The 27,503-nt window shown below is 46.1% G+C and overlaps 36 non-coding genes across 36 annotated transcripts; all 36 read right to left on the bottom strand.

Annotated features, from left to right (window-relative positions):
- Positions 1-711: 711 nt before the first annotated feature.
- Positions 712-784, bottom strand: TRNAK-UUU (transfer RNA lysine (anticodon UUU)). Its single transcript has one exon. It is a non-coding gene; the product is annotated as a tRNA-Lys (tRNA).
- A 303-nt stretch (positions 785-1,087) lies between these two features.
- Positions 1,088-1,160, bottom strand: TRNAK-UUU (transfer RNA lysine (anticodon UUU)). The gene has a single exon. It is a non-coding gene; the product is annotated as a tRNA-Lys (tRNA).
- Positions 1,161-1,832: 672 nt separating this feature from the next.
- Positions 1,833-1,973, bottom strand: LOC137564743 (U4 spliceosomal RNA). The gene has a single exon (XR_011030819.1). It is a non-coding gene; the product is annotated as a U4 spliceosomal RNA (small nuclear RNA).
- A 993-nt stretch (positions 1,974-2,966) lies between these two features.
- On the bottom strand, positions 2,967-3,039 carry TRNAK-UUU (transfer RNA lysine (anticodon UUU)). The gene has a single exon. It is a non-coding gene; the product is annotated as a tRNA-Lys (tRNA).
- A 303-nt stretch (positions 3,040-3,342) lies between these two features.
- On the bottom strand, positions 3,343-3,415 carry TRNAK-UUU (transfer RNA lysine (anticodon UUU)). Its single transcript has one exon. It is a non-coding gene; the product is annotated as a tRNA-Lys (tRNA).
- Positions 3,416-4,087: 672 nt separating this feature from the next.
- On the bottom strand, positions 4,088-4,228 carry LOC137564744 (U4 spliceosomal RNA). The gene has a single exon (XR_011030820.1). It is a non-coding gene; the product is annotated as a U4 spliceosomal RNA (small nuclear RNA).
- Positions 4,229-5,221: 993 nt separating this feature from the next.
- TRNAK-UUU (transfer RNA lysine (anticodon UUU)) lies at positions 5,222-5,294 on the bottom strand. Its single transcript has one exon. It is a non-coding gene; the product is annotated as a tRNA-Lys (tRNA).
- Positions 5,295-5,597: 303 nt separating this feature from the next.
- Positions 5,598-5,670, bottom strand: TRNAK-UUU (transfer RNA lysine (anticodon UUU)). The gene has a single exon. It is a non-coding gene; the product is annotated as a tRNA-Lys (tRNA).
- Positions 5,671-6,342: 672 nt separating this feature from the next.
- On the bottom strand, positions 6,343-6,483 carry LOC137564780 (U4 spliceosomal RNA). Its single transcript, XR_011030852.1, has one exon. It is a non-coding gene; the product is annotated as a U4 spliceosomal RNA (small nuclear RNA).
- Positions 6,484-7,476: 993 nt separating this feature from the next.
- On the bottom strand, positions 7,477-7,549 carry TRNAK-UUU (transfer RNA lysine (anticodon UUU)). Its single transcript has one exon. It is a non-coding gene; the product is annotated as a tRNA-Lys (tRNA).
- Positions 7,550-7,852: 303 nt separating this feature from the next.
- TRNAK-UUU (transfer RNA lysine (anticodon UUU)) lies at positions 7,853-7,925 on the bottom strand. The gene has a single exon. It is a non-coding gene; the product is annotated as a tRNA-Lys (tRNA).
- A 672-nt stretch (positions 7,926-8,597) lies between these two features.
- On the bottom strand, positions 8,598-8,738 carry LOC137564817 (U4 spliceosomal RNA). Its single transcript, XR_011030887.1, has one exon. It is a non-coding gene; the product is annotated as a U4 spliceosomal RNA (small nuclear RNA).
- A 993-nt stretch (positions 8,739-9,731) lies between these two features.
- On the bottom strand, positions 9,732-9,804 carry TRNAK-UUU (transfer RNA lysine (anticodon UUU)). The gene has a single exon. It is a non-coding gene; the product is annotated as a tRNA-Lys (tRNA).
- A 303-nt stretch (positions 9,805-10,107) lies between these two features.
- TRNAK-UUU (transfer RNA lysine (anticodon UUU)) lies at positions 10,108-10,180 on the bottom strand. The gene has a single exon. It is a non-coding gene; the product is annotated as a tRNA-Lys (tRNA).
- Positions 10,181-10,852: 672 nt separating this feature from the next.
- On the bottom strand, positions 10,853-10,993 carry LOC137564775 (U4 spliceosomal RNA). Its single transcript, XR_011030847.1, has one exon. It is a non-coding gene; the product is annotated as a U4 spliceosomal RNA (small nuclear RNA).
- A 993-nt stretch (positions 10,994-11,986) lies between these two features.
- Positions 11,987-12,059, bottom strand: TRNAK-UUU (transfer RNA lysine (anticodon UUU)). Its single transcript has one exon. It is a non-coding gene; the product is annotated as a tRNA-Lys (tRNA).
- A 303-nt stretch (positions 12,060-12,362) lies between these two features.
- TRNAK-UUU (transfer RNA lysine (anticodon UUU)) lies at positions 12,363-12,435 on the bottom strand. The gene has a single exon. It is a non-coding gene; the product is annotated as a tRNA-Lys (tRNA).
- Positions 12,436-13,107: 672 nt separating this feature from the next.
- LOC137564714 (U4 spliceosomal RNA) lies at positions 13,108-13,248 on the bottom strand. The gene has a single exon (XR_011030795.1). It is a non-coding gene; the product is annotated as a U4 spliceosomal RNA (small nuclear RNA).
- A 993-nt stretch (positions 13,249-14,241) lies between these two features.
- TRNAK-UUU (transfer RNA lysine (anticodon UUU)) lies at positions 14,242-14,314 on the bottom strand. Its single transcript has one exon. It is a non-coding gene; the product is annotated as a tRNA-Lys (tRNA).
- A 303-nt stretch (positions 14,315-14,617) lies between these two features.
- TRNAK-UUU (transfer RNA lysine (anticodon UUU)) lies at positions 14,618-14,690 on the bottom strand. The gene has a single exon. It is a non-coding gene; the product is annotated as a tRNA-Lys (tRNA).
- Positions 14,691-15,362: 672 nt separating this feature from the next.
- On the bottom strand, positions 15,363-15,503 carry LOC137564716 (U4 spliceosomal RNA). The gene has a single exon (XR_011030796.1). It is a non-coding gene; the product is annotated as a U4 spliceosomal RNA (small nuclear RNA).
- A 993-nt stretch (positions 15,504-16,496) lies between these two features.
- On the bottom strand, positions 16,497-16,569 carry TRNAK-UUU (transfer RNA lysine (anticodon UUU)). Its single transcript has one exon. It is a non-coding gene; the product is annotated as a tRNA-Lys (tRNA).
- A 303-nt stretch (positions 16,570-16,872) lies between these two features.
- TRNAK-UUU (transfer RNA lysine (anticodon UUU)) lies at positions 16,873-16,945 on the bottom strand. Its single transcript has one exon. It is a non-coding gene; the product is annotated as a tRNA-Lys (tRNA).
- Positions 16,946-17,617: 672 nt separating this feature from the next.
- Positions 17,618-17,758, bottom strand: LOC137564717 (U4 spliceosomal RNA). The gene has a single exon (XR_011030797.1). It is a non-coding gene; the product is annotated as a U4 spliceosomal RNA (small nuclear RNA).
- A 993-nt stretch (positions 17,759-18,751) lies between these two features.
- On the bottom strand, positions 18,752-18,824 carry TRNAK-UUU (transfer RNA lysine (anticodon UUU)). Its single transcript has one exon. It is a non-coding gene; the product is annotated as a tRNA-Lys (tRNA).
- Positions 18,825-19,127: 303 nt separating this feature from the next.
- On the bottom strand, positions 19,128-19,200 carry TRNAK-UUU (transfer RNA lysine (anticodon UUU)). Its single transcript has one exon. It is a non-coding gene; the product is annotated as a tRNA-Lys (tRNA).
- Positions 19,201-19,872: 672 nt separating this feature from the next.
- LOC137564635 (U4 spliceosomal RNA) lies at positions 19,873-20,013 on the bottom strand. The gene has a single exon (XR_011030725.1). It is a non-coding gene; the product is annotated as a U4 spliceosomal RNA (small nuclear RNA).
- Positions 20,014-21,006: 993 nt separating this feature from the next.
- TRNAK-UUU (transfer RNA lysine (anticodon UUU)) lies at positions 21,007-21,079 on the bottom strand. The gene has a single exon. It is a non-coding gene; the product is annotated as a tRNA-Lys (tRNA).
- A 303-nt stretch (positions 21,080-21,382) lies between these two features.
- Positions 21,383-21,455, bottom strand: TRNAK-UUU (transfer RNA lysine (anticodon UUU)). The gene has a single exon. It is a non-coding gene; the product is annotated as a tRNA-Lys (tRNA).
- Positions 21,456-22,127: 672 nt separating this feature from the next.
- LOC137564637 (U4 spliceosomal RNA) lies at positions 22,128-22,268 on the bottom strand. The gene has a single exon (XR_011030726.1). It is a non-coding gene; the product is annotated as a U4 spliceosomal RNA (small nuclear RNA).
- Positions 22,269-23,276: 1,008 nt separating this feature from the next.
- Positions 23,277-23,349, bottom strand: TRNAK-UUU (transfer RNA lysine (anticodon UUU)). The gene has a single exon. It is a non-coding gene; the product is annotated as a tRNA-Lys (tRNA).
- A 303-nt stretch (positions 23,350-23,652) lies between these two features.
- TRNAK-UUU (transfer RNA lysine (anticodon UUU)) lies at positions 23,653-23,725 on the bottom strand. Its single transcript has one exon. It is a non-coding gene; the product is annotated as a tRNA-Lys (tRNA).
- A 672-nt stretch (positions 23,726-24,397) lies between these two features.
- On the bottom strand, positions 24,398-24,538 carry LOC137564783 (U4 spliceosomal RNA). Its single transcript, XR_011030855.1, has one exon. It is a non-coding gene; the product is annotated as a U4 spliceosomal RNA (small nuclear RNA).
- A 1,004-nt stretch (positions 24,539-25,542) lies between these two features.
- Positions 25,543-25,615, bottom strand: TRNAK-UUU (transfer RNA lysine (anticodon UUU)). Its single transcript has one exon. It is a non-coding gene; the product is annotated as a tRNA-Lys (tRNA).
- Positions 25,616-25,918: 303 nt separating this feature from the next.
- Positions 25,919-25,991, bottom strand: TRNAK-UUU (transfer RNA lysine (anticodon UUU)). The gene has a single exon. It is a non-coding gene; the product is annotated as a tRNA-Lys (tRNA).
- Positions 25,992-26,663: 672 nt separating this feature from the next.
- Positions 26,664-26,804, bottom strand: LOC137564811 (U4 spliceosomal RNA). Its single transcript, XR_011030882.1, has one exon. It is a non-coding gene; the product is annotated as a U4 spliceosomal RNA (small nuclear RNA).
- Between the last annotated feature and the right edge of the window lie 699 nt (positions 26,805-27,503).

Raw genomic sequence — 27,503 nt, forward strand, 5'->3', positions numbered from 1 at the left:
AATTTGAAAAATAGAGTAATGAGTCTACGTCACTGCCATGTGTGCTGATAATTGGGCCTGTGATTATTGTGCCTGGAAGTACTGGTAAGCTGCGCTGGCTAGAGGTGCTTGGGAGTTGGCCAAAGTCTTGGTGGTTGCAGGTTACTGGAGGAGAGAGATGGTACGTGAGCTGTTAATTTTCTGATGCTCATGGTAAGCATGAAGCTCCTTCCATTGCTGCTTTGAGGGTAGATGTGCAGGCTGGAGAAGGGATCCGGCGAATTACTCTAATGCTGGGAATACACGACGACATTTTTCAGTCGATTACTATCCGATCTTATTTCCGATCGACTTTCCGATTCTTATCTTTTCTGATCAATTTCCATTCATTTCTATGAGAAAAAGGATCGATAATAAGATCGGACATGTTGGAAATTATCTATGGAACCATCTATCTGCTGAAAAAACGTATGGTGTATTCCCAGCATAATGTTGACGGTTTGATGCCTCTTTTATGCATGGAATAATCCATGTTTAATATCACAGCAGAAAAAGTTGAAGAGAAATAGATTCAAGACGCAGGGAGGCTGTGAGAGTTCGGGGGATGCACAGAAAGCAGCTGATGTTTCGGTTATGGCTTACTGCAAGCAAAGCACGCAAGAGGCAGCAGTTGCAGAGGGAACTCAGGTAGCGGAAGTGATGGCCAATGAGCATGGGGTAAAGGAAAGGCATCGCCTGAACAGGGACTTGAACCCTGGACCCTCAGATTAAAAGTCTGATGCTCTACCGACTGAGCTATCCAGGCCCTGGAAGGTGGGCTTCACCAGCAGCTCAAAAGTCAGTTATTCCAAGCAGGATGGACGGAAGGTCTAGTACATGCCCTGAGCTGGCTATAGCCTGCGACCTCTACATTTTCTAGGTCAGATCTCTGAAAGAATAAAACTGTACTTGATTTGGAAGGTGGCATTAGAAAGGTAGCCACCAATCAGCGAAGGCATGGAAAGCGGCCGACATCGGTGTTTTGGCCTGGTGCAAGCGGAGCACGCAAGAGGCTGCAGTTGAGGAAGATAGGGAGAGGACACGAAGCATAACGAAAGGCAGAGAGCATCGCCTGAACAGGGACTTGAACCCTGGACCCTCAGATTAAAAGTCTGATGCTCTACCGACTGAGCTATCCAGGCTCTGAAAAGGTGCGATCACCAGCAGCTCAAAGTTTAGCTACAGTATTGCAAGGCTGGGCGCAAGTTAAGGTCTAGTGCAAGTCATGAGCAGTCTATAGCACCTAGATAGCCGGGAAACAGCAGAATGCGCTGTTGTTTCCTTCAACCATCAGGTTCTTCACCTTGGCTGATTGTTGACACTTTTAAAACAATGGTACACCAGCCAGAAGAAGCTATAGGCCGGCGAAACCTAAATGTCAGCGGTGCTCTGTTTCTGAGCACCCCAACAACGCTTGCAGAAAGAGCTAGCGAGAGGCCACGGGATCGTATCTAGCGCAAATAAATGGAGCTTGTGACCTCCAAATTTTTCAGGCCAGACCTCTGAGAAACAACACTGTTCTCTCTCTTAGGAATGTGGCATTAGAAAAGTAGCAACCTGCAGATGAAAAGTGGACTTTTGTCATTTTAGTCATCCTGCTGGTGTTTATAAATTTGCCAGAGAGTAAGACACTGGACCTCACCCTCATGAAAGAACGCTGACAAGTGAGCATTTTGTGGCCAAGACTGATTTGGAGATAAGAGGTGCTACGAAATGTTGTTATTGTGCCAGCCACGGTTCTACCACACGAGCACTGCTCAGTCATCATGCACCTTGAAGATAATCCTTTCTCTGTTGGTAAACACCTTAGTCAGTCTCCGAAGAGACTGTCAAAACTTGCCGATGCTGACTATATTTCAAGTCATCATGGCGGGGTATTGGGAAAAGTTTTCAATTAGCAATAATCACGCCTCGGTTGAACCTCATTGGCTATGATACTGCCACTGCGCAAAGTTAGCCAAGCTAATGCCAGCAAATATCCCCTCTTTCTTGGATAAAGGAATCACCTTAAGGAGAGACAAACGCAGTTTACAGTGTTCCGCTGAGGATCATGGGATGCCATATGCTAATTAGACAGCCACTAAACAAGCATTGTTAATAAGCGGCTAAAGAGTCTTAGCATTTGAAAAGGCGGCAAAGAGGGCAAAACAAAGCCTGCCAGGGATGCCAGCATAGTGTTTTGTGGAGCAGGCTGCCAAGTGGGCCAGTCCCGCACTTGTAAAATACATGAAAAATACAATTTGAAAAATGGAGTAATGAGTCTACGTCACTGCCATGTGTGCTGATAATTGGGCCTGTGATTATTGTGCCTGGAAGTACTGGTAAGCTGCGCTGGCTAGAGGTGCTTGGGAGTTGGCCAAAGTCTTGGTGGTTGCAGGTTACTGGAGGAGAGAGATGGTACGTGAGCTGTTAATTTTCTGATGCTCATGGTAAGCATGAAGCTCCTTCCATTGCTGCTTTGAGGGTAGATGTGCAGGCTGGAGAAGGGATCCGGCGAATTACTCTAATGCTGGGAATACACGACGACATTTTTCAGTCGATTACTATCCGATCTTATTTCCGATCGACTTTCCGATTCTTATCTTTTCTGATCAATTTCCATTCATTTCTATGAGAAAAAGGATCGATAATAAGATCGGACATGTTGGAAATTATCTATGGAACCATCTATCTGCTGAAAAAACGTATGGTGTATTCCCAGCATAATGTTGACGGTTTGATGCCTCTTTTATGCATGGAATAATCCATGTTTAATATCACAGCAGAAAAAGTTGAAGAGAAATAGATTCAAGACGCAGTGAGGCTGTGAGAGTTCGGGGGATGCACAGAAAGCAGCTGATGTTTCGGTTATGGCTTACTGCAAGCAAAGCACGCAAGAGGCAGCAGTTGCAGAGGGAACTCAGGTAGCGGAAGTGATGGCCAATGAGCATGGGGTAAAGGAAAGGCATCGCCTGAACAGGGACTTGAACCCTGGACCCTCAGATTAAAAGTCTGATGCTCTACCGACTGAGCTATCCAGGCCCTGGAAGGTGGGCTTCACCAGCAGCTCAAAAGTCAGTTATTCCAAGCAGGATGGACGGAAGGTCTAGTACATGCCCTGAGCTGGCTATAGCCTGCGACCTCTACATTTTCTAGGTCAGATCTCTGAAAGAATAAAACTGTACTTGATTTGGAAGGTGGCATTAGAAAGGTAGCCACCAATCAGCGAAGGCATGGAAAGCAGCCGACATCGGTGTTTTGGCCTGGTGCAAGCGGAGCACGCAAGAGGCTGCAGTTGAGGAAGATAGGGAGAGGACACGAAGCATAACAAAAGGCAGAGAGCATCGCCTGAACAGGGACTTGAACCCTGGACCCTCAGATTAAAAGTCTGATGCTCTACCGACTGAGCTATCCAGGCTCTGAAAAGGTGCGATCACCAGCAGCTCAAAGTTTAGCTACAGTATTGCAAGGCTGGGCGCAAGTTAAGGTCTAGTGCAAGTCATGAGCAGTCTATAGCACCTAGATAGCCGGGAAACAGCAGAATGCGCTGTTGTTTCCTTCAACCATCAGGTTCTTCACCTTGGCTGATTGTTGACACTTTTAAAACAATGGTACACCAGCCAGAAGAAGCTATAGGCCGGCGAAACCTAAATGTCAGCAGTGCTCTGTTTCTGAGCACCCCAACAACGCTTCCAGAAAGAGCTAGCGAGAGGCCACGGGATCGTATCTAGCGCAAATAAATGGAGCTTGTGACCTCCAAATTTTTCAGGCCAGACCTCTGAGAAACAACACTGTTCTCTCTCTTAGGAATGTGGCATTAGAAAAGTAGCAACCTGCAGATGAAAAGTGGACTTTTGTCATTTTAGTCATCCTGCTGGTGTTTATAAATTTGCCAGAGAGTAAGACACTGGACCTCACCCTCATGAAAGAACGCTGACAAGTGAGCATTTTGTGGCCAAGACTGATTTGGAGATAAGAGGTGCTACGAAATGTTGTTATTGTGCCAGCCACGGTTCTACCACACGAGCACTGCTCAGTCATCATGCACCTTGAAGATAATCCTTTCTCTGTTGGTAAACACCTTAGTCAGTCTCCGAAGAGACTGTCAAAACTTGCCGATGCTGACTATATTTCAAGTCATCATGGCGGGGTATTGGGAAAAGTTTTCAATTAGCAATAATCACGCCTCGGTTGAACCTCATTGGCTATGATACTGCCACTGCGCAAAGTTAGCCAAGCTAATGCCAGCAAATATCCCCTCTTTCTTGGATAAAGGAATCACCTTAAGGAGAGACAAACGCAGTTTACAGTGTTCCGCTGAGGATCATGGGATGCCATATGCTAATTAGACAGCCACTAAACAAGCATTGTTAATAAGCGGCTAAAGAGTCTTAGCATTTGAAAAGGCGGCAAAGAGGGCAAAACAAAGCCTGCCAGGGATGCCAGCATAGTGTTTTGTGGAGCAGGCTGCCAAGTGGGCCAGTCCCGCACTTGTAAAATACATGAAAAATACAATTTGAAAAATGGAGTAATGAGTCTACGTCACTGCCATGTGTGCTGATAATTGGGCCTGTGATTATTGTGCCTGGAAGTACTGGTAAGCTGCGCTGGCTAGAGGTGCTTGGGAGTTGGCCAAAGTCTTGGTGGTTGCAGGTTACTGGAGGAGAGAGATGGTACGTGAGCTGTTAATTTTCTGATGCTCATGGTAAGCATGAAGCTCCTTCCATTGCTGCTTTGAGGGTAGATGTGCAGGCTGGAGAAGGGATCCGGCGAATTACTCTAATGCTGGGAATACACGACGACATTTTTCAGTCGATTACTATCCGATCTTATTTCCGATCGACTTTCCGATTCTTATCTTTTCTGATCAATTTCCATTCATTTCTATGAGAAAAAGGATCGATAATAAGATCGGACATGTTGGAAATTATCTATGGAACCATCTATCTGCTGAAAAAACTTATGGTGTATTCCCAGCATAATGTTGACGGTTTGATGCCTCTTTTATGCATGGAATAATCCATGTTTAATATCACAGCAGAAAAAGTTGAAGAGAAATAGATTCAAGACGCAGGGAGGCTGTGAGAGTTCGGGGGATGCACAGAAAGCAGCTGATGTTTCGGTTATGGCTTACTGCAAGCAAAGCACGCAAGAGGCAGCAGTTGCAGAGGGAACTCAGGTAGCGGAAGTGATGGCCAATGAGCATGGGGTAAAGGAAAGGCATCGCCTGAACAGGGACTTGAACCCTGGACCCTCAGATTAAAAGTCTGATGCTCTACCGACTGAGCTATCCAGGCCCTGGAAGGTGGGCTTCACCAGCAGCTCAAAAGTCAGTTATTCCAAGCAGGATGGACGGAAGGTCTAGTACATGCCCTGAGCTGGCTATAGCCTGCGACCTCTACATTTTCTAGGTCAGATCTCTGAAAGAATAAAACTGTACTTGATTTGGAAGGTGGCATTAGAAAGGTAGCCACCAATCAGCGAAGGCATGGAAAGCGGCCGACATCAGTGTATTGGCCTGGTGCAAGCGGAGCACGCAAGAGGCTGCAGTTGAGGAAGATAGGGAGAGGACACGAAGCATAACCAAAGGCAGAGAGCATCGCCTGAACAGGGACTTGAACCCTGGACCCTCAGATTAAAAGGCAGATGCTCTACCGACTGAGCTATCCAGGCTCTGAAAAGGTGCGATCACCAGCAGCTCAAAGTTTAGCTACAGTATTGCAAGGCTGGGCGCAAGTTAAGGTCTAGTGCAAGTCATGAGCAGTCTATAGCACCTAGATAGCCGGGAAACAGCAGAATGCGCTGTTGTTTCCTTCAACCATCAGGTTCTTCACCTTGGCTGATTGTTGACACTTTTAAAACAATGGTACACCAGCCAGAAGAAGCTATAGGCCGGCGAAACCTAAATGTCAGCGGTGCTCTGTTTCTGAGCACCCCAACAACGCTTCCAGAAAGAGCTAGCGAGAGGCCACGGGATCGTATCTAGCGCAAATAAATGGAGCTTGTGACCTCCAAATTTTTCAGGCCAGACCTCTGAGAAACAACACTGTTCTCTCTCTTAGGAATGTGGCATTAGAAAAGTAGCAACCTGCAGATGAAAAGTGGACTTTTGTCATTTTAGTCATCCTGCTGGTGTTTATAAATTTGCCAGAGAGTAAGACACTGGACCTCACCCTCATGAAAGAACGCTGACAAGTGAGCAGTTTGTTGCCAAGACTGATTTGGAGATAAGAGGTGCTACGAAATGTTGTTATTGTGCCAGCCACGGTACTACCACACGAGCACTGCTCAGTCATCATGCACCTTGAAGATAATCCTTTCTCTGTTGGTAAACACCTTAGTCAGTCTCCGAAGAGACTGTCAAAACTTGCCGATGCTGACTATATTTCAAGTCATCATGGCGGGGTATTGGGAAAAGTTTTCAATTAGCAATAATCACGCCTCGGTTGAACCTCATTGGCTATGATACCGCCACTGCGCAAAGTTAGCCAAGCTAAAGCCAGCAAATATCCCCTCTTTCTTGGATAAAGGAATCACCTTAAGGAGAGACAAACGCAGTTTACAGTGTTCCGCTGAGGATCATGGGATGCCATATGCTAATTAGACAGCCACTAAACAAGCATTGTTAATAAGCGGCTAAAGAGTCTTAGCATTTGAAAAGGCGGCAAAGAGGGCAAAACAAAGCCTGCCAGGGATGCCAGCATAGTGTTTTGTGGAGAAGGGTGCCAATTGGGCCAGTCCCGCACTTGTAAAATACATGAAAAATACAATTTGAAAAATGGAGTAATGAGTCTACGTCACTGCCATGTGTGCTGATAATTGGGCCTGTGATTATTGTGCCTGGAAGTACTGGTAAGCTGCGCTGGCTAGAGGTGCTTGGGAGTTGGCCAAAGTCTTGGTGGTTGCAGGTTACTGGAGGAGAGAGATGGTATGTGAGCTGTTAATTTTCTGATGCTCATGGTAAACATGAAGCTCCTTCCATTGCTGCTTTGAGGGTAGATGTGCAGGCTGGAGAAGGGATCCGGCGAATTACTCTAATGCTGGGAATACACGACGACATTTTTCAGTCGATTACTATCCGATCTTATTTCCGATCGACTTTCCGATTCTTATCTTTTCTGATCAATTTCCATTCATTTCTATGAGAAAAAGGATCGATAATAAGATCGGACATGTTGGAAATTATCTATGGAACCATCTATCTGCTGAAAAAACGTATGGTGTATTCCCAGCATAATGTTGACGGTTTGATGCCTCTTTTATGCATGGAATAATCCATGTTTAATATCACAGCAGAAAAAGTTGAAGAGAAATAGATTCAAGACGCAGGGAGGCTGTGAGAGTTCGGGGGATGCACAGAAAGCAGCTGATGTTTCGGTTATGGCTTACTGCAAGCAAAGCACGCAAGAGGCAGCAGTTGCAGAGGGAACTCAGGTAGCGGAAGTGATGGCCAATGAGCATGGGGTAAAGGAAAGGCATCGCCTGAACAGGGACTTGAACCCTGGACCCTCAGATTAAAAGTCTGATGCTCTACCGACTGAGCTATCCAGGCCCTGGAAGGTGGGCTTCACCAGCAGCTCAAAAGTCAGTTATTCCAAGCAGGATGGACGGAAGGTCTAGTACATGCCCTGAGCTGGCTATAGCCTGCGACCTCTACATTTTCTAGGTCAGATCTCTGAAAGAATAAAACTGTACTTGATTTGGAAGGTGGCATTAGAAAGGTAGCCACCAATCAGCGAAGGCATGGAAAGCGGCCGACATCGGTGTTTTGGCCTGGTGCAAGCGGAGCACGCAAGAGGCTGCAGTTGAGGAAGATAGGGAGAGGACACAAAGCATAACCAAAGGCAGAGCGCATCGCCTGAACAGGGACTTGAACCCTGGACCCTCAGATTAAAAGTCTGATGCTCTACCGACTGAGCTATCCAGGCTCTGAAAAGGTGCAATCACCAGCAGCTCAAAGTTTAGCTACAGTATTGCAAGGCTGGGCGCAAGTTAAGGTCTAGTGCAAGTCATGAGCAGTCTATAGCACCTAGATAGCCGGGAAACAGCAGAATGCGCTGTTGTTTCCTTCAACCATCAGGTTCTTCACCTTGGCTGATTGTTGACACTTTTAAAACAATGGTACACCAGCCAGAAGAAGCTATAGGCCGGCGAAACCTAAATGTCAGCGGTGCTCTGTTTCTGAGCACCCCAACAACGCTTGCAGAAAGAGCTAGCGAGAGGCCACGGGATCGTATCTAGCGCAAATAAATGGAGCTTGTGACCTCCAAATTTTTCAGGCCAGACCTCTGAGAAACAACACTGTTCTCTCTCTTAGGAATGTGGCATTAGAAAAGTAGCAACCTGCAGATGAAAAGTGGACTTTTGTCATTTTAGTCATCCTGCTGGTGTTTATAAATTTGCCAGAGAGTAAGACACTGGACCTCACCCTCATGAAAGAACGCTGACAAGTGAGCATTTTGTTGCCAAGACTGATTTGGAGATAAGAGGTGCTACGAAATGTTGTTATTGTGCCAGCCACGGTACTACCACACGAGCACTGCTCAGTCATCATGCACCTTGAAGATAATCCTTTCTCTGTTGGTAAACACCTTAGTCAGTCTCCGAAGAGACTGTCAAAACTTGCCGATGCTGACTATATTTCAAGTCATCATGGCGGGGTATTGGGAAAAGTTTTCAATTAGCAATTATCACGCCTCAGTTGAACCTCATTGGCTATGATACTGCCACTGCGCAAAGTTAGCCAAGCTAATGCCAGCAAATATCCCCTCTTTCTTGGATAAAGGAATCACCTTAAGGAGAGACAAACGCAGTTTACAGTGTTCCGCTGAGGATCATGGGATGCCATATGCTAATTAGACAGCCACTAAACAAACATTGTTAATAAGCGGCTAAAGAGTCTTAGCATTTGAAAAGGCGGCAAAGAGGGCAAAACAAAGCCTGCCAGGGATGCCAGCATAGTGTTTTGTGGAGAAGGGTGCCAATTGGGCCAGTCCCGCACTTGTAAAATACATGAAAAATACAATTTGAAAAATGGAGTAATGAGTCTACGTCACTGCCATGTGTGCTGATAATTGGGCCTGTGATTATTGTGCCTGGAAGTACTGGTAAGCTGCGCTGGCTAGAGGTGCTTGGGAGTTGGCCAAAGTCTTGGTGGTTGCAGGTTACTGGAGGAGAGAGATGGTATGTGAGCTGTTAATTTTCTGATGCTCATGGTAAACATGAAGCTCCTTCCATTGCTGCTTTGAGGGTAGATGTGCAGGCTGGAGAACGGATCCGGCGAATTACTCTAATGCTGGGAATACACGACGACATTTTTCAGTCGATTACTATCCGATCTTATTTCCGATCGACTTTCCGATTCTTATCTTTTCTGATCAATTTCCATTCATTTCTATGAGAAAAAGGATCGATAATAAGATCGGACATGTTGGAAATTATCTATGGAACCATCTAGCTGCTGAAAAAACTTATGGTGTATTCCCAGCATAATGTTGACGGTTTGATGCCTCTTTTATGCATGGAATAATCCATGTTTAATATCACAGCAGAAAAAGTTGAAGAGAAATAGTTTCAAGACGCAGGGAGGCTGTGAGAGTTCGGGGGATGCACAGAAAGCGGCTGATGTTTCGGTTATGGCTTACTGCAAGCAAAGCACGCAAGAGGCAGCAGTTGCAGAGGGAACTCAGGTAGCGGAAGTGATGGCCAATGAGCATGGGGTAAAGGAAAGGCATCGCCTGAACAGGGACTTGAACCCTGGACCCTCAGATTAAAAGTCTGATGCTCTACCGACTGAGCTATCCAGACCCTGGAAGGTGGGCTTCACCAGCAGCTCAAAAGTCAGTTATTCCAAGCAGGATGGACGGAAGGTCTAGTACATGCCCTGAGCTGGCTATAGCCTGCGACCTCTACATTTTCTAGGTCAGATCTCTGAAAGAATAAAACTGTACTTGATTTGGAAGGTGGCATTAGAAAGGTAGCCACCAATCAGCGAAGGCATGGAAAGCGGCCGACATCGGTGTTTTGGCCTGGTGCAAGCGGAGCACGCAAGAGGCTGCAGTTGAGGAAGATAGGGAGAGGACACGAAGCATAACGAAAGGCAGAGAGCATCGCCTGAACAGGGACTTGAACCCTGGACCCTCAGATTAAAAGTCTGATGCTCTACCGACTGAGCTATCCAGGCTCTGAAAAGGTGCGATCACCAGCAGCTCAAAGTTTAGCTACAGTATTTCCAGGCTGGGCGCAAGTTAAGGTCTAGTGCAAGTCATGAGCAGTCTATAGCACCTAGATAGCCGGGAAACAGCAGAATGCGCTGTTGTTTCCTTCAACCATCAGGTTCTTCACCTTGGCTGATTGTTGACACTTTTAAAACAATGGTACACCAGCCAGAAGAAGCTATAGGCCGGCGAAACCTAAATGTCAGCGGTGCTCTGTTTCTGAGCACCCCAACAACGCTTGCAGAAAGAGCTAGCGAGAGGCCACGGGATCGTATCTAGCGCAAATAAATGGAGCTTGTGACCTCCAAATTTTTCAGGCCAGACCTCTGAGAAACAACACTGTTCTCTCTCTTAGGAATGTGGCATTAGAAAAGTAGCAACCTGCAGATGAAAAGTGGACTTTTGTCATTTTAGTCATCCTGCTGGTGTTTATAAATTTGCCAGAGAGTAAGACACTGGACCTCACCCTCATGAAAGAACGCTGACAAGTGAGCATTTTGTGGCCAAGACTGATTTGGAGATAAGAGGTGCTACGAAATGTTGTTATTGTGCCAGCCACGGTTCTACCACACGAGCACTGCTCAGTCATCATGCACCTTGAAGATAATCCTTTCTCTGTTGGTAAACACCTTAGTCAGTCTCCGAAGAGACTGTCAAAAATTGCCGATGCTGACTATATTTCAAGTCATCATGGCGGGGTATTGGGAAAAGTTTTCAATTAGCAATAATCACGCTTCGGTTGAACCTCATTGGCTATGATACTGCCACTGCGCAAAGTTAGCCAAGCTAATGCCAGCAAATATCCCCTCTTTCTTGGATAAAGGAATCACCTTAAGGAGAGACAAACGCAGTTTACAGTGTTCCGCTGAGGATCATGGGATGCCATATGCTAATTAGACAGCCACTAAACAAGCATTGTTAATAAGCGGCTAAAGAGTCTTAGCATTTGAAAAGGCGGCAAAGAGGGCAAAACAAAGCCTGCCAGGGATGCCAGCATAGTGTTTTGTGGAGCAGGCTGCCAAGTGGGCCAGTCCCGCACTTGTAAAATACATGAAAAATACAATTTGAAAAATGGAGTAATGAGTCTACGTCACTGCCATGTGTGCTGATAATTGGGCCTGTGATTATTGTGCCTGGAAGTACTGGTAAGCTGCGCTGGCTAGAGGTGCTTGGGAGTTGGCCAAAGTCTTGGTGGTTGCAGGTTACTGGAGGAGAGAGATGGTACGTGAGCTGTTAATTTTCTGATGCTCATGGTAAGCATGAAGCTCCTTCCATTGCTGCTTTGAGGGTAGATGTGCAGGCTGGAGAAGGGATCCGGCGAATTACTCTAATGCTGGGAATACACGACGACATTTTTCAGTCGATTACTATCCGATCTTATTTCCGATCGACTTTCCGATTCTTATCTTTTCTGATCAATTTCCATTCATTTCTATGAGAAAAAGGATCGATAATAAGATCGGACATGTTGGAAATTATCTATGGAACCATCTATCTGCTGAAAAAACGTATGGTGTATTCCCAGCATAATGTTGACGGTTTGATGCCTCTTTTATGCATGGAATAATCCATGTTTAATATCACAGCAGAAAAAGTTGAAGAGAAATAGATTCAAGACGCAGGGAGGCTGTGAGAGTTCGGGGGATGCACAGAAAGCAGCTGATGTTTCGGTTATGGCTTACTGCAAGCAAAGCACGCAAGAGGCAGCAGTTGCAGAGGGAACTCAGGTAGCGGAAGTGATGGCCAATGAGCATGGGGTAAAGGAAAGGCATCGCCTGAACAGGGACTTGAACCCTGGACCCTCAGATTAAAAGTCTGATGCTCTACCGACTGAGCTATCCAGGCCCTGGAAGGTGGGCTTCACCAGCAGCTCAAAAGTCAGTTATTCCAAGCAGGATGGACGGAAGGTCTAGTACATGCCCTGAGCTGGCTATAGCCTGCGACCTCTACATTTTCTAGGTCAGATCTCTGAAAGAATAAAACTGTACTTGATTTGGAAGGTGGCATTAGAAAGGTAGCCACCAATCAGCGAAGGCATGGAAAGCGGCCGACATCGGTGTTTTGGCCTGGTGCAAGCGGAGCACGCAAGAGGCTGCAGTTGAGGAAGATAGGGAGAGGACACGAAGCATAACGAAAGGCAGAGAGCATCGCCTGAACAGGGACTTGAACCCTGGACCCTCAGATTAAAAGTCTGATGCTCTACCGACTGAGCTATCCAGGCTCTGAAAAGGTGCGATCACCAGCAGCTCAAAGTTTAGCTACAGTATTTCCAGGCTGGGCGCAAGTTAAGGTCTAGTGCAAGTCATGAGCAGTCTATAGCACCTAGATAGCCGGGAAACAGCAGAATGCGCTGTTGTTTCCTTCAACCATCAGGTTCTTCACCTTGGCTGATTGTTGACACTTTTAAAACAATGGTACACCAGCCAGAAGAAGCTATAGGCCGGCGAAACCTAAATGTCAGCGGTGCTCTGTTTCTGAGCACCCCAACAACGCTTGCAGAAAGAGCTAGCGAGAGGCCACGGGATCGTATCTAGCGCAAATAAATGGAGCTTGTGACCTCCAAATTTTTCAGGCCAGACCTCTGAGAAACAACACTGTTCTCTCTCTTAGGAATGTGGCATTAGAAAAGTAGCAACCTGCAGATGAAAAGTGGACTTTTGTCATTTTAGTCATCCTGCTGGTGTTTATAAATTTGCCAGAGAGTAAGACACTGGACCTCACCCTCATGAAAGAACGCTGACAAGTGAGCATTTTGTTGCCAAGACTGATTTGGAGATAAGAGGTGCTACGAAATGTTGTTATTGTGCCAGCCACGGTTCTACCACACGAGCACTGCTCAGTCATCATGCACCTTGAAGATAATCCTTTCTCTGTTAGTAAACACCTTAGTCAGTCTCCGAAGAGACTGTCAAAAATTGCCGATGCTGACTATATTTCAAGTCATCATGGCGGGGTATTGGGAAAAGTTTTCAATTGGCAATAATCACGCCTCGGTTGAACCTCATTGGCTATGATACTGCCACTGCGCAAAGTTAGCCAAGCTAATGCCAGCAAATATCCCCTCTTTCTTGGATAAAGGAATCACCTTAAGGAGAGACAAACGCAGTTTACAGTGTTCCGCTGAGGATCATGGGATGCCATATGCTAATTAGACAGCCACTAAACAAGCATTGTTAATAAGAGGCTAAAGAGTTTTAGCATTTGAAAAGGCGGCAAAGAGGGCAAAACAAAGCCTGCCAGGGATGCCAGCATAGTGTTTTGTGGAGCAGGCTGCCAAGTGGGCCAGTCCCGCACTTGTAAAATACATGAAAAATACAATTTGAAAAATGGAGTAATGAGTCTACGTCACTGCCATGTGTGCTGATAATTGGGCCTGTGATTATTGTGCCTGGAAGTACTGGTAAGCTGCGCTGGCTAGAGGTGCTTGGGAGTTGGCCAAAGTCTTGGTGGTTGCAGGTTACTGGAGGAGAGAGATGGTACGTGAGCTGTTAATTTTCTGATGCTCATGGTAAGCATGAAGCTCCTTCCATTGCTGCTTTGAGGGTAGATGTGCAGGCTGGAGAAGGGATCCGGCGAATTACTCTAATGCTGGGAATACACGACGACATTTTTCAGTCGATTACTATCCGATCTTATTTCCGATCGACTTTCCGATTCTTATCTTTTCTGATCAATTTCCATTCATTTCTATGAGAAAAAGGATCGATAATAAGATCGGACATGTTGGAAATTATCTATGGAACCATCTATCTGCTGAAAAAACGTATGGTGTATTCCCAGCATAATGTTGACGGTTTGATGCCTCTTTTATGCATGGAATAATCCATGTTTAATATCACAGCAGAAAAAGTTGAAGAGAAATAGATTCAAGACGCAGGGAGGCTGTGAGAGTTCGGGGGATGCACAGAAAGCAGCTGATGTTTCGGTTATGGCTTACTGCAAGCAAAGCACGCAAGAGGCAGCAGTTGCAGAGGGAACTCAGGTAGCGGAAGTGATGGCCAATGAGCATGGGGTAAAGGAAAGGCATCGCCTGAACAGGGACTTGAACCCTGGACCCTCAGATTAAAAGTCTGATGCTCTACCGACTGAGCTATCCAGGCCCTGGAAGGTGGGCTTCACCAGCAGCTCAAAAGTCAGTTATTCCAAGCAGGATGGACGGAAGGTCTAGTACATGCCCTGAGCTGGCTATAGCCTGCGACCTCTACATTTTCTAGGTCAGATCTCTGAAAGAATAAAACTGTACTTGATTTGGAAGGTGGCATTAGAAAGGTAGCCACCAATCAGCGAAGGCATGGAAAGCGGCCGACATCGGTGTTTTGGCCTGGTGCAAGCGGAGCACGCAAGAGGCTGCAGTTGAGGAAGATAGGGAGAGGACACGAAGCATAACGAAAGGCAGAGAGCATCGCCTGAACAGGGACTTGAACCCTGGACCCTCAGATTAAAAGTCTGATGCTCTACCGACTGAGCTATCCAGGCTCTGAAAAGGTGCGATCACCAGCAGCTCAAAGTTTAGCTACAGTATTTCCAGGCTGGGCGCAAGTTAAGGTCTAGTGCAAGTCATGAGCAGTCTATAGCACCTAGATAGCCGGGAAACAGCAGAATGCGCTGTTGTTTCCTTCAACCATCAGGTTCTTCACCTTGGCTGATTGTTGACACTTTTAAAACAATGGTACACCAGCCAGAAGAAGCTATAGGCCGGCGAAACCTAAATGTCAGCGGTGCTCTGTTTCTGAGCACCCCAACAACGCTTGCAGAAAGAGCTAGCGAGAGGCCACGGGATCGTATCTAGCGCAAATAAATGGAGCTTGTGACCTCCAAATTTTTCAGGCCAGACCTCTGAGAAACAACACTGTTCTCTCTCTTAGGAATGTGGCATTAGAAAAGTAGCAACCTGCAGATGAAAAGTGGACTTTTGTCATTTTAGTCATCCTGCTGGTGTTTATAAATTTGCCAGAGAGTAAGACACTGGACCTCACCCTCATGAAAGAACGCTGACAAGTGAGCATTTTGTTGCCAAGACTGATTTGGAGATAAGAGGTGCTACGAAATGTTGTTATTGTGCCAGCCACGGTTCTACCACACGAGCACTGCTCAGTCATCATGCACCTTGAAGATAATCCTTTCTCTGTTAGTAAACACCTTAGTCAGTCTCCGAAGAGACTGTCAAAAATTGCCGATGCTGACTATATTTCAAGTCATCATGGCGGGGTATTGGGAAAAGTTTTCAATTGGCAATAATCACGCCTCGGTTGAACCTCATTGGCTATGATACTGCCACTGCGCAAAGTTAGCCAAGCTAATGCCAGCAAATATCCCCTCTTTCTTGGATAAAGGAATCACCTTAAGGAGAGACAAACGCAGTTTACAGTGTTCCGCTGAGGATCATGGGATGCCATATGCTAATTAGACAGCCACTAAACAAGCATTGTTAATAAGAGGCTAAAGAGTTTTAGCATTTGAAAAGGCGGCAAAGAGGGCAAAACAAAGCCTGCCAGGGATGCCAGCATAGTGTTTTGTGGAGCAGGCTGCCAAGTGGGCCAGTCCCGCACTTGTAAAATACATGAAAAATACAATTTGAAAAATGGAGTAATGAGTCTACGTCACTGCCATGTGTGCTGATAATTGGGCCTGTGATTATTGTGCCTGGAAGTACTGGTAAGCTGCGCTGGCTAGAGGTGCTTGGGAGTTGGCCAAAGTCTTGGTGGTTGCAGGTTACTGGAGGAGAGAGATGGTACGTGAGCTGTTAATTTTCTGATGCTCATGGTAAGCATGAAGCTCCTTCCATTGCTGCTTTGAGGGTAGATGTGCAGGCTGGAGAAGGGATCCGGCGAATTACTCTAATGCTGGGAATACACGACGACATTTTTCAGTCGATTACTATCCGATCTTATTTCCGATCGACTTTCCGATTCTTATCTTTTCTGATCAATTTCCATTCATTTCTATGAGAAAAAGGATCGATAATAAGATCGGACATGTTGGAAATTATCTATGGAACCATCTATCTGCTGAAAAAACGTATGGTGTATTCCCAGCATAATGTTGACGGTTTGATGCCTCTTTTATGCATGGAATAATCCATGTTTAATATCACAGCAGAAAAAGTTGAAGAGAAATAGATTCAAGACGCAGGGAGGCTGTGAGAGTTCGGGGGATGCACAGAAAGCAGCTGATGTTTCGGTTATGGCTTACTGCAAGCAAAGCACGCAAGAGGCAGCAGTTGCAGAGGGAACTCAGGTAGCGGAAGTGATGGCCAATGAGCATGGGGTAAAGGAAAGGCATCGCCTGAACAGGGACTTGAACCCTGGACCCTCAGATTAAAAGTCTGATGCTCTACCGACTGAGCTATCCAGGCCCTGGAAGGTGGGCTTCACCAGCAGCTCAAAAGTCAGTTATTCCAAGCAGGATGGACGGAAGGTCTAGTACATGCCCTGAGCTGGCTATAGCCTGCGACCTCTACATTTTCTAGGTCAGATCTCTGAAAGAATAAAACTGTACTTGATTTGGAAGGTGGCATTAGAAAGGTAGCCACCAATCAGCGAAGGCATGGAAAGCGGCCGACATCGGTGTTTTGGCCTGGTGCAAGCGGAGCACGCAAGAGGCTGCAGTTGAGGAAGATAGGGAGAGGACACGAAGCATAACGAAAGGCAGAGAGCATCGCCTGAACAGGGACTTGAACCCTGGACCCTCAGATTAAAAGTCTGATGCTCTACCGACTGAGCTATCCAGGCTCTGAAAAGGTGCGATCACCAGCAGCTCAAAGTTTAGCTACAGTATTTCCAGGCTGGGCGCAAGTTAAGGTCTAGTGCAAGTCATGAGCAGTCTATAGCACCTAGATAGCCGGGAAACAGCAGAATGCGCTGTTGTTTCCTTCAACCATCAGGTTCTTCACCTTGGCTGATTGTTGACACTTTTAAAACAATGGTACACCAGCCAGAAGAAGCTATAGGCCGGCGAAACCTAAATGTCAGCGGTGCTCTGTTTCTGAGCACCCCAACAACGCTTGCAGAAAGAGCTAGCGAGAGGCCACGGGATCGTATCTAGCGCAAATAAATGGAGCTTGTGACCTCCAAATTTTTCAGGCCAGACCTCTGAGAAACAACACTGTTCTCTCTCTTAGGAATGTGGCATTAGAAAAGTAGCAACCTGCAGATGAAAAGTGGACTTTTGTCATTTTAGTCATCCTGCTGGTGTTTATAAATTTGCCAGAGAGTAAGACACTGGACCTCACCCTCATGAAAGAACGCTGACAAGTGAGCATTTTGTTGCCAAGACTGATTTGGAGATAAGAGGTGCTACGAAATGTTGTTATTGTGCCAGCCACGGTTCTACCACACGAGCACTGCTCAGTCATCATGCACCTTGAAGATAATCCTTTCTCTGTTAGTAAACACCTTAGTCAGTCTCCGAAGAGACTGTCAAAAATTGCCGATGCTGACTATATTTCAAGTCATCATGGCGGGGTATTGGGAAAAGTTTTCAATTGGCAATAATCACGCCTCGGTTGAACCTCATTGGCTATGATACTGCCACTGCGCAAAGTTAGCCAAGCTAATGCCAGCAAATATCCCCTCTTTCTTGGATAAAGGAATCACCTTAAGGAGAGACAAACGCAGTTTACAGTGTTCCGCTGAGGATCATGGGATGCCATATGCTAATTAGACAGCCACTAAACAAGCATTGTTAATAAGAGGCTAAAGAGTTTTAGCATTTGAAAAGGCGGCAAAGAGGGCAAAACAAAGCCTGCCAGGGATGCCAGCATAGTGTTTTGTGGAGCAGGCTGCCAAGTGGGCCAGTCCCGCACTTGTAAAATACATGAAAAATACAATTTGAAAAATGGAGTAATGAGTCTACGTCACTGCCATGTGTGCTGATAATTGGGCCTGTGATTATTGTGCCTGGAAGTACTGGTAAGCTGCGCTGGCTAGAGGTGCTTGGGAGTTGGCCAAAGTCTTGGTGGTTGCAGGTTACTGGAGGAGAGAGATGGTACGTGAGCTGTTAATTTTCTGATGCTCATGGTAAGCATGAAGCTCCTTCCATTGCTGCTTTGAGGGTAGATGTGCAGGCTGGAGAAGGGATCCGGCGAATTACTCTAATGCTGGGAATACACGATGACATTTTTCAGTCGATTACTATCCGATCTTATTTCCGATCGACTTTCCGATTCTTATCTTTTCTGATCAATTTCCATTCATTTCTATGAGAAAAAGGATCGATAATAAGATCGGACATGTTGGAAATTATCTATGGAACCATCTATCTGCTGAAAAAACGTATGGTGTATTCCCAGCATAATGTTGACGGTTTGATGCCTCTTTTATGCATGGAATAATCCATGTTTAATATCACAGCAGAAAAAGTTGAAGAGAAATAGATTCAAGACGCAGGGAGGCTGTGAGAGTTCGGGGGATGCACAGAAAGCGGCTGATGTTTCGGTTATGGCTTACTGCAAGCAAAGCACGCAAGAGGCAGCAGTTGCAGAGGGAACTCAGGTAGCGGAAGTGATGGCCAATGAGCATGGGGTAAAGGAAAGGCATCGCCTGAACAGGGACTTGAACCCTGGACCCTCAGATTAAAAGTCTGATGCTCTACCGACTGAGCTATCCAGGCCCTGAAAGGTGAGCTTCACCAGCAGCTCAAAAGTCAGTTATTCCAAGCAGGATGGACGGAAGGTCTAGTACATGCCCTGAGCTGGCTATAGCCTGTGACCTCTACATTTTCTAGGTCAGATCTCTGAAAGAATAAAACTGTACTTGATTTGGAAGGTGGCATTAGAAAGGTAGCCACCAATCAGCGAAGGCATGGAAAGCGGCCGACATCGGTGTTTTGGCCTGGTGCAAGCGGAGCACGCAAGAGGCTGCAGTTGAGGAAGATAGGGAGAGGACACGAAGCATAACAAAAGGCAGAGAGCATCGCCTGAACAGGGACTTGAACCCTGGACCCTCAGATTAAAAGTCTGATGCTCTACCGACTGAGCTATCCAGGCTCTGAAAAGGTGCGATCACCAGCAGCTCAAAGTTTAGCTACAGTATTTCCAGGCTGGGCGCAAGTTAAGGTCTAGTGCAAGTCATGAGCAGTCTATAGCACCTAGATAGCCGGGAAACAGCAGAATGCGCTGTTGTTTCCTTCAACCATCAGGTTCTTCACCTTGGATGATTGTTGACACTTTTAAAACAATGGTAAACCAGCCAGAAGAAGCTATAGGCCGGCGAAACCTAAATGTCAGCGGTGCTCTGTTTCTGAGCACCCCAACAACGCTTGCAGAAAGAGCTAGCGAGAGGCCACGGGATCGTATCTAGCGCAAATAAATGGAGCTTGTGACCTCCAAATTTTTCAGGCCAGACCTCTGAGAAACAACACTGTTCTCTCTCTTAGGAATGTGGCATTAGAAAAGTAGCAACCTGCAGATGAAAAGTGGACTTTTGTCATTTTAGTCATCCTGCTGGTGTTTATAAATTTGCCAGAGAGTAAGACACTGGACCTCACCCTCATGAAAGAACGCTGACAAGTGAGCATTTTGTGGCCAAGACTGATTTGGAGATAAGAGGTGCTACGAAATGTTGTTATTGTGCCAGCCACGGTTCTACCACACGAGCACTGCTCAGTCATCATGCACCTTGAAGATAATCCTTTCTCTGTTGGTAAACACCTTAGTCAGTCTCCGAAGAGACTGTCAAAAATTGCCGATGCTGACTATATTTCAAGTCATCATGGCGGGGTATTGGGAAAAGTTTTCAATTAGCAATAATCACGCCTCGGTTGAACCTCATTGGCTATGATACTGCCACTGCGCAAAGTTAGCCAAGCTAACGCCAGCAAATATCCCCTCTTTCTTGGATAAAGGAATCACCTTAAGGAGAGACAAACGCAGTTTACAGTGTTCCGCTGAGGATCATGGGATGCCATATGCTAATTAGACAGCCACTAAACAAGCATTGTTAATAAGCGGCTAAAGAGTCTTAGCATTTGAAAAGGCGGCAAAGAGGGCAAAACAAAGCCTGCCAGGGATGCCAGCATAGTGTTTTGTGGAGCAGGCTGCCAAGTGGGCCAGTCCCGCACTTGTAAAATACATGAAAAATACAATTTGAAAAATGGAGTAATGAGTCTACGTCACTGCCATGTGTGCTGATAATTGGGCCTGTGATTATTGTGCCTGGAAGTACTGGTAAGCTGCGCTGGCTAGAGGTGCTTGGGAGTTGGCCAAAGTCTTGGTGGTTGCAGGTTACTGGAGGAGAGAGATGGTACGTGAGCTGTTAATTTTCTGATGCTCATGGTAAGCATGAAGCTCCTTCCATTGCTGCTTTGAGGGTAGATGTGCAGGCTGGAGAAGGGATCCGGCGAATTACTCTAATGCTGGGAATACACGACGACATTTTTCAGTCGATTACTATCCGATCTTATTTCCGATCGACTTTCCGATTCTTATCTTTTCTGATCAATTCCCATTCATTTCTATGAGAAAAAGGATCGATAATAAGATCGGACATGTTGGAAATTATCTATGGAACCATCTATCTGCTGAAAAAACTTATGGTGTATTCCCAGCATAATGTTGACGGTTTGATGCCTCTTTTATGCATGGAATAATCCATGTTTAATATCACAGCAGAAAAAGTTGAAGAGAAATAGTTTCAAGACGCAGGGAGGCTGTGAGAGTTCGGGGGATGCACAGAAAGCGGCTGATGTTTCGGTTATGGCTTACTGCAAGCAAAGCACGCAAGAGGCAGCAGTTGCAGAGGGAACTCAGGTAGCGGAAGTGATGGCCAATGAGCATGGGGTAAAGGAAAGGCATCGCCTGAACAGGGACTTGAACCCTGGACCCTCAGATTAAAAGTCTGATGCTCTACCGACTGAGCTATCCAGGCCCTGGAAGGTGGGCTTCACCAGCAGCTCAAAAGTCAGTTATTCCAAGCAGGATGGACGGAAGGTCTAGTACATGCCCTGAGCTGGCTATAGCCTGCGACCTCTACATTTTCTAGGTCAGATCTCTGAAAGAATAAAACTGTACTTGATTTGGAAGGTGGCATTAGAAAGGTAGCCACCAATCAGCGAAGGCATGGAAAGCGGCCGACATCGGTGTTTTGGCCTGGTGCAAGCGGAGCACGCAAGAGGCTGCAGTTGAGGAAGATAGGGAGAGGACACGAAGCATAACGAAAGGCAGAGAGCATCGCCTGAACAGGGGCTTGAACCCTGGACCCTCAGATTAAAAGTCTGATGCTCTACCGACTGAGCTATCAAGGCTCTGAAAAGGTGCGATCACCAGCAGCTCAAAGTTTAGCTACAGTATTTCCAGGCTGGGCGCAAGTTAAGGTCTAGTGCAAGTCATGAGCAGTCTATAGCACCTAGATAGCCGGGAAACAGCAGAATGCGCTGTTGTTTCCTTCAACCATCAGGTTCTTCACCTTGGCTGATTGTTGACACTTTTAAAACAATGGTACACCAGCCAGAAGAAGCTATAGGCCGGCGAAACCTAAATGTCAGCGGTGCTCTGTTTCTGAGCACCCCAACAACGCTTGCAGAAAGAGCTAGCGAGAGGCCACGGGATCGTATCTAGCGCAAATAAATGGAGCTTGTGACCTCCAAATTTTTCAGGCCAGACCTCTGAGAAACAACACTGTTCTCTCTCTTAGGAATGTGGCATTAGAAAAGTAGCAACCTGCAGATGAAAAGTGGACTTTTGTCATTTTAGTCATCCTGCTGGTGTTTATAAATTTGCCAGAGAGTAAGACACTGGACCTCACCCTCATGAAAGAACGCTGACAAGTGAGCATTTTGTGGCCAAGACTGATTTGGAGATAACAGGTGCTACGAAATGTTGTTATTGTGCCAGCCACGGTTCTACCACACGAGCACTGCTCAGTCATCATGCACCTTGAAGATAATCTTTTCTCTGTTGGTAAACACCTTAGTCAGTCTCCGAAGAGACTGTCAAAAATTGCCGATGCTGACTATATTTCAAGTCATCATGGCGGGGTATTGGGAAAAGTTTTCAATTAGCAATAATCACGCCTCGGTTGAACCTCATTGGCTATGATACTGCCACTGCGCAAAGTTAGCCAAGCTAATGCCAGCAAATATCCCCTCTTTCTTGGATAAAGGAATCACCTTAAGGAGAGACAAACGCAGTTTACAGTGTTCCGCTGAGGATCATGGGATGCCATATGCTAATTAGACAGCCACTAAACAAGCATTGTTAATAAGCGGCTAAAGAGTCTTAGCATTTGAAAAGGCGGCAAAGAGGGCAAAACAAAGCCTGCCAGGGATGCCAGCATAGTGTTTTGTGGAGCAGGCTGCCAAGTGGGCCAGTCCCGCACTTGTAAAATACATGAAAAATACAATTTGAAAAATGGAGTAATGAGTCTACGTCACTGTCTGCCATGTGTGCTGATAATTGGGCCTGTGATTATTGTGCCTGGAAGTACTGGTAAGCTGCGCTGGCTAGAGGTGCTTGGGAGTTGGCCAAAGTCTTGGTGGTTGCAGGTTACTGGAGGAGAGAGATGGTACGTGAGCTGTTAATTTTCTGATGCTCATGGTAAGCATGAAGCTCCTTCCATTGCTGCTTTGAGGGTAGATGTGCAGGCTGGAGAAGGGATCCGGCGAATTACTCTAATGCTGGGAATACACGACGACATTTTTCAGTCGATTACTATCCGATCTTATTTCCGATCGGCTTTCCGATTCTTATCTTTTCTGATCAATTTCCATTCATTTCTATGAGAAATCGATGAGAAAAAGGATCGATAATAAGATCGGACATGTTGGAAATTATCTATGGAACCATCTATCTGCTGAAAAAACTTATGGTGTATTCCCAGCATAATGTTGACGGTTTGATGCCTCTTTTATGCATGGAATAATCCATGTTTAATATCACAGCAGAAAAAGTTGAAGAGAAATAGATTCAAGACGCAGGGAGGCTGTGAGAGTTCGGGGGATGCACAGAAAGCGGCTGATGTTTCGGTTATGGCTTACTGCAAGCAAAGCACGCAAGAGGCAGCAGTTGCAGAGGGAACTCAGGTAGCGGAAGTGATGGCCAATGAGCATGGGGTAAAGGAAAGGCATCGCCTGAACAGGGACTTGAACCCTGGACCCTCAGATTAAAAGTCTGATGCTCTACCGACTGAGCTATCCAGGCCCTGGAAGGTGAGCTTCACCAGCAGCTCAAAAGTCAGTTATTCCAAGCAGGATGGACGGAAGGTCTAGTACATGCCCTGAGCTGGCTATAGCCGGCGACCTCTACATTTTCTAGGTCAGATCTCTGAAAGAATAAAACTGTACTTGATTTGGAAGGTGGCATTAGAAAGGTAGCCACCAATCAGCGAAGGCATGGAAAGCGGCCGACATCGGTGTTTTGGCCTGGTGCAAGCGGAGCACGCAAGAGGCTGCAGTTGAGGAAGATAGGGAGAGGACACGAAGCATAACGAAAGGCAGAGAGCATCGCCTGAACAGGGACTTGAACCCTGGACCCTCAGATTAAAAGTCTGATGCTCTACCGACTGAGCTATCCAGGCTCTGAAAAGGTGCGATCACCAGCAGCTCAAAGTTTAGCTACAGTATTTCCAGGCTGGGCGCAAGTTAAGGTCTAGTGCAAGTCATGAGCAGTCTATAGCACCTAGATAGCCGGGAAACAGCAGAATGCGCTGTTGTTTCCTTCAACCATCAGGTTCTTCACCTTGGCTGATTGTTGACACTTTTAAAACAATGGTACACCAGCCAGAAGAAGCTATAGGCCGGCGAAACCTAAATGTCAGCGGTGCTCTGTTTCTGAGCACCCCAACAACGCTTGCAGAAAGAGCTAGCGAGAGGCCACGGGATCGTATCTAGCGCAAATAAATGGAGCTTGTGACCTCCAAATTTTTCAGGCCAGACCTCTGAGAAACAACACTGTTCTCTCTCTTAGGAATGTGGCATTAGAAAAGTAGCAACCTGCAGATGAAAAGTGGACTTTTGTCATTTTAGTCATCCTGCTGGTGTTTATAAATTTGCCAGAGAGTAAGACACTGGACCTCACCCTCATGAAAGAACGCTGACAAGTGAGCATTTTGTTGCCAAGACTGATTTGGAGATAAGAGGTGCTACGAAATGTTGTTATTGTGCCAGCCACGGTACTACCACACGAGCACTGCTCAGTCATCATGCACCTTGAAGATAATCCTTTCTCTGTTGGTAAACACCTTAGTCAGTCTCCGAAGAGACTGTCAAAACTTGCCGATGCTGACTATATTTCAAGTCATCATGGCGGGGTATTGGGAAAAGTTTTCAATTAGCAATAATCACACCTCGGTTGAACCTCATTGGCTATGATACTGCCACTGCGCAAAGTTAGCCAAGCTAATGCCAGCAAATATCCCCTCTTTCTTGGATAAAGGAATCACCTTAAGGAGAGACAAACGCAGTTTACAGTGTTACGCTGAGGATCATGGGATGCCATATGCTAATTAGACAGCCACTAAACAAGCATTGTTAATAAGCGGCTAAAGAGTCTTAGCATTTGAAAAGGCGGCAAAGAGGGCAAAACAAAGCCTGCCAGGGATGCCAGCATAGTGTTTTGTGGAGAAGGGTGCCAATTGGGCCAGTCCCGCACTTGTAAAATACATGAAAAATACAATTTGAAAAATGGAGTAATGAGTCTACGTCACTGCCATGTGTGCTGATAATTGGGCCTGTGATTATTGTGCCTGGAAGTACTGGTAAGCTGCGCTGGCTAGAGGTGCTTGGGAGTTGGCCAAAGTCTTGGTGGTTGCAGGTTACTGGAGGAGAGAGATGGTATGTGAGCTGTTAATTTTCTGATGCTCATGGTAAACATGAAGCTCCTTCCATTGCTGCTTTGAGGGTAGATGTGCAGGCTGGAGAAGGGATCCGGCGAATTACTCTAATGCTGGGAATACACGACGACATTTTTCAGTCGATTACTATCCGATCTTATTTCCGATCGACTTTCCGATTCTTATCTTTTCTGATCAATTTCCATTCATTTCTATGAGAAATCGATGAGAAAAAGGATCGATAATAAGATCGGACATGTTGGAAATTATCTATGGAACCATCTATCTGCTGAAAAAACTTATGGTGTATTCCCAGCATAATGTTGACGGTTTGATGCCTCTTTTATGCATGGAATAATCCATGTTTAATATCACAGCAGAAAAAGTTGAAGAGAAATAGATTCAAGACGCAGGGAGGCTGTGAGAGTTCGGGGGATGCACAGAAAGCGGCTGATGTTTCGGTTATGGCTTACTGCAAGCAAAGCACGCAAGAGGCAGCAGTTGCAGAGGGAACTCAGGTAGCGGAAGTGATGGCCAATGAGCATGGGGTAAAGGAAAGGCATCGCCTGAACAGGGACTTGAACCCTGGACCCTCAGATTAAAAGTCTGATGCTCTACCGACTGAGCTATCCAGGCCCTGAAAGGTGAGCTTCACCAGCAGCTCAAAAGTCAGTTATTCCAAGCAGGATGGACGGAAGGTCTAGTACATGCCCTGAGCTGGCTATAGCCTGTGACCTCTACATTTTCTAGGTCAGATCTCTGAAAGAATAAAACTGTACTTGATTTGGAAGGTGGCATTAGAAAGGTAGCCACCAATCAGCGAAGGCATGGAAAGCGGCCTACATCGGTGTTTTGGCCTGGTGCAAGCGGAGCACGCAAGAGGCTGCAGTTGAGGAAGATAGGGAGAGGACACGAAGCATAACAAAAGGCAGAGAGCATCGCCTGAACAGGGACTTGAACCCTGGACCCTCAGATTAAAAGTCTGATGCTCTACCGACTGAGCTATCCAGGCTCTGAAAAGGTGCGATCACCAGCAGCTCAAAGTTTAGCTACAGTATTTCCAGGCTGGGCGCAAGTTAAGGTCTAGTGCAAGTCATGAGCAGTCTATAGCACCTAGATAGCCGGGAAACAGCAGAATGCGCTGTTGTTTCCTTCAACCATCAGGTTCTTCACCTTGGATGATTGTTGACACTTTTAAAACAATGGTAAACCAGCCAGAAGAAGCTATAGGCCGGCGAAACCTAAATGTCAGCGGTGCTCTGTTTCTGAGCACCCCAACAACGCTTGCAGAAAGAGCTAGCGAGAGGCCACGGGATCGTATCTAGCGCAAATAAATGGAGCTTGTGACCTCCAAATTTTTCAGGCCAGACCTCTGAGAAACAACACTGTTCTCTCTCTTAGGAATGTGGCATTAGAAAAGTAGCAACCTGCAGATGAAAAGTGGACTTTTGTCATTTTAGTCATCCTGCTGGTGTTTATAAATTTGCCAGAGAGTAAGACACTGGACCTCACCCTCATGAAAGAACGCTGACAAGTGAGCATTTTGTTGCCAAGACTGATTTGGAGATAAGAGGTGCTACGAAATGTTGTTATTGTGCCAGCCACGGTACTACCACACGAGCACTGCTCAGTCATCATGCACCTTGAAGATAATCCTTTCTCTGTTGGTAAACACCTTAGTCAGTCTCCGAAGAGACTGTCAAAACTTGCCGATGCTGACTATATTTCAAGCCATCATGGCGGGGTATTGGGAAAAGTTTTCAATTAGCAATAATCACACCTCGGTTGAACCTCATTGGCTATGATACTGCCACTGCGCAAAGTTAGCCAAGCTAATGCCAGCAAATATCCCCTCTTTCTTGGATAAAGGAATCACCTTAAGGAGAGACAAACGCAGTTTACAGTGTTACGCTGAGGATCATGGGATGCCATATGCTAATTAGACAGCCACTAAACAAGCATTGTTAATAAGCGGCTAAAGAGTCTTAGCATTTGAAAAGGCGGCAAAGAGGGCAAAACAAAGCCTGCCAGGGATGCCAGCATAGTGTTTTGTGGAGAAGGGTGCCAATTGGGCCAGTCCCGCACTTGTAAAATACATGAAAAATACAATTTGAAAAATGGAGTAATGAGTCTACGTCACTGCCATGTGTGCTGATAATTGGGCCTGTGATTATTGTGCCTGGAAGTACTGGTAAGCTGCGCTGGCTAGAGGTGCTTGGGAGTTGGCCAAAGTCTTGGTGGTTGCAGGTTACTGGAGGAGAGAGATGGTATGTGAGCTGTTAATTTTCTGATGCTCATGGTAAACATGAAGCTCCTTCCATTGCTGCTTTGAGGGTAGATGTGCAGGCTGGAGAAGGGATCCGGCGAATTACTCTAATGCTGGGAATACACGACGACATTTTTCAGTCGATTACTATCCGATCTTATTTCCGATCGACTTTCCGATTCTTATCTTTTCTGATCAATTTCCATTCATTTCTATGAGAAATCGATGAGAAAAAGGATCGATAATAAGATCGGACAT

Source organism: Hyperolius riggenbachi, chromosome 3, assembly GCF_040937935.1.
Source record: "Hyperolius riggenbachi isolate aHypRig1 chromosome 3, aHypRig1.pri, whole genome shotgun sequence".
In the NCBI taxonomy this organism is placed as follows: Eukaryota; Metazoa; Chordata; class Amphibia; order Anura; family Hyperoliidae; genus Hyperolius; species Hyperolius riggenbachi.